The following is a 3,069-nucleotide window of genomic DNA, read 5'->3' on the forward strand; positions in this document are numbered from 1 at the left end:
TTTAGAGCTGACCATCTCCTCAGAACACAATAGAGCCACTGCAGCACCACAGCAGAGAAAAACCCACAGCGATGCACTGGTCAGCTGGAAAAGTAGGGAAAATTTGTCAGAAAAAAAGCCGCCTTTGCTGTGTCACTCAGGTGTGCCTAAATGGATAGAGAGCAGCAGGGAAGTAAACACAGAACAAGTCATTAAAAGACCATGAAGACAACACCAGTTCCTGCTCCGTGTCTCTCGCCATCTGAGCCCTCTGAAGTATAGACTCTCATCTCTGGGAATTTTTTCACACTGATGTTTTATTTCCCCTCCACCAGCAGTAGCAATAAGCACAGATGAATTAGCAGAGCCTGTACAGGCCCCTGTTAACCATGGTCCTCATGGGAAGTTTCCAGTTCCAACGTCTGCTTTTAGGTTTCTTACGCAGACAGTCTTGGTACTGCAAACCTATAAACACCTATTTCTTGAAAAATGCCTCCCAGCTTCCCTTCTTAGTGCCTAACCTCTTACTTGTTGTAGTTCATGCAGAAAATTATTTGCCTCAGGTCTGTTTAGGCCACTTGAAGAGTCCTGGCTTCTTTGCTCATGGAGTGCCATGGCTGGGATGGGTGTCTGCTTTGGAAGGGCTGACACCACGGCAGCATGAACTATATTTGACAGCTTGTGCTGTGCTGCTCCCAAAGCAGTGACACGTTTCCATCCACCGCTGCTCAAAAGTTAAAAGCTTGTCATAACATGTCGGGTGGCAATGCTGAAACACAAGTCTGATGAGACAACTTTCAGTCCACTGCAGACAGCCTGCTCTGGATGCTGAAGAGATGGAGAGTCGGCATCTGAGCTACTGAAGAAAGGCTTCATCTGCCTATGGCAGAATCCCTCCCCCTCCTCTTGCTCAAGGAATGCACCAGAGAAAGGAAGCCGGTTGGAAATTCAGAGAAATGGCCATTTTAAAAACTGTAACCATTCCTTTTGTTGGAAACTTCAAATGTCTCTGTAAGCTTCAGAGTTGAGTGAGTGGCAGGACAGGATATCTATCAGTATTCCTGAAAAAAAAAAAACAAACCACCCCACAATCCCCAAAGAAGAAACCCTAAACTCCTCGGTACAAGAAAAAGGCAATTTTCCCAATACTAATGCTAGTCCAGAACATGGGGCAATGGCATTTCCCAGTCCCAAAATAATGTGGCCCAAACCCAGATCCCTTAATATTCAGGAAAGGTTGAAGCTGGCAGACAAATTATTAGTGCACACTGGTTACAAAGAACAACATTGCTTTTGAATTCTAGCCCCTGGGGTCTATCATAGGATGGCCAATTACATAAAAGAGAGAAAGGTAGCTGGCTACAGACATTACAGCAAAAGGTAAAGGGAGTCTTAAGAGGAGAATCAAGGCTGATGCACCTTTAGCTATAGCACCTTTGCTGACACTTGCTCCTTCACAGCCTTTCCAGGGCAGTGCTCACATCCTCAGGGAGATGTTGGTGCACGTCAAGCCTGAGGTGAATGTAGACCCTGTCCAAGGCTCTCTTCTGCCTGTGATCTTGGGTGACATGGTGCTTTCAGTTGTCCTCTGAGGGGAAGGAAAAAAAAGGTAAATAAAGAAAATACTATAGTGTTGATGCATTGCAGATCAAGAATTGCTTCAGTAGCACAGCCCAAATATGAGCCCTCAGCAGATTATCCCAGTTTCATATTCTTTAGGCAACTTGTCTACTGACAAGGAAAAATCCTGTCAAACGCACTTTTTTCTATCTTTATCCTCTGACTGTCCAACTCTTTTTGCTAAATCTCTACAGTCTGGAGCTCAAATTACCATTTCTGACCAGTGCAGAAACAAATGATGAAATATTCATGAGTTGTTCATACTTTTCATCTTACAGAAGCATCAGCCAGCACTGAATTTGCATGATCTAACCAAAGAAGACATTTCAAGAGAAAAGCACTTTATATAGTGATATTCAAAAACTTTTATACATTGAGGTAAAACCAGCAAGTTTCTGACCTTACTTGTGCAGAGTCACACATTGTTTGAAGAGCATCCCACTAAATTTTCCGAGGATGTGTAAATGTGTCATCTGGACCACAGGAAATAAAGCAGGGTTAAAACACTGAACAAAACTGCGATGAAGTTAACAAGCCCAAGGTTCATAAACCTTGTGATAGAAGCTTGCAGAAACCTTTCAAGGCTCATCCAATAAAGCCCTATGGCACTTTGTTCTTCCCCTCCCAAATCTCCATCTGTCTGAGCCAGCATCAGCAGGAAATTTTGCATGGAAGCTTGCCAGATAAAATAGCTACTTCATCTGGCTTTCAACTGCCATTAGTTTAGAGGGTTCTTCAAGGAATATGCTAAAAATCTATTATTTTCAAACTACATCCTACATTAGAGATGGGCCATGTCTTGTCTCTATGTTCTTGGTATCTGTCTTACAAAAAAGTTAGTTCACGTGTGCTTTAATATTATATGTGCAATTATTTTCCATCTGCATTCTGCCCTTTTCACCTTGTCTAATACTAAAAGTTGAAAATGCTCCTGCTTCCTGGAAATGCTCAAAAGTTTTGAAATTTAACTAAATCCATCTCACTTCCCTCTGAATTGCCCCAAACCTTCCAGATACAGCTGTCTCACAAGACGAAGTGGACTTGACCCTCAACCCTTGGCATGGGTTAGACTTCGATATCCATGTTCATTTGCCAACACAAAGAGGAGTTTGTCACCATGAGCCGGGGTGAAAATTGACCTCAGCTCCTGGTACCTGATTTTACAAATAGCCTCTCTGAAATCTCTTCCTTCCCACAGCATGACATAGGTGACAAAATGTGCCCTTAAATGCTTCCAAAAAAACTTCACTTAAATTTGGCACCTTGTAGATTTATTTTCATGAAGATAGAGAAATCTGGTGGTATTACAGCATTTTTTGAAAGCTCTTCTTTTCCTTGAATAAGGTAGAAAAAAAAATCACATACAGTCTCCCTGTGAGCAACATGCTCAAAATACAGCATCTCTTCTGCCAGGAGCTCACCTGTGGCTCTTCCACCTTGGCCTCCACCATCTGTTGTTTGCAAACAGTA

General features: G+C 42.7%; 1 long non-coding RNA gene across 1 annotated transcript; it reads right to left on the reverse strand.

Moving 5' to 3' along the window:
- Nucleotides 1–322: 322 nt before the first annotated feature.
- Nucleotides 323–2,046, reverse strand: LOC141941934 (uncharacterized). The gene is made up of 3 exons (XR_012628476.1): nt 2,000–2,046; nt 1,399–1,567; nt 323–1,040 (listed from the first exon to the last, which is right to left on the reverse strand). It is a non-coding gene; the product is annotated as an uncharacterized LOC141941934 (long non-coding RNA).
- Between the last annotated feature and the right edge of the window lie 1,023 nt (nt 2,047–3,069).

This window comes from Strix uralensis, chromosome 3 (assembly GCF_047716275.1).
Source record: "Strix uralensis isolate ZFMK-TIS-50842 chromosome 3, bStrUra1, whole genome shotgun sequence".
Taxonomy (NCBI): Eukaryota; Metazoa; Chordata; class Aves; order Strigiformes; family Strigidae; genus Strix; species Strix uralensis.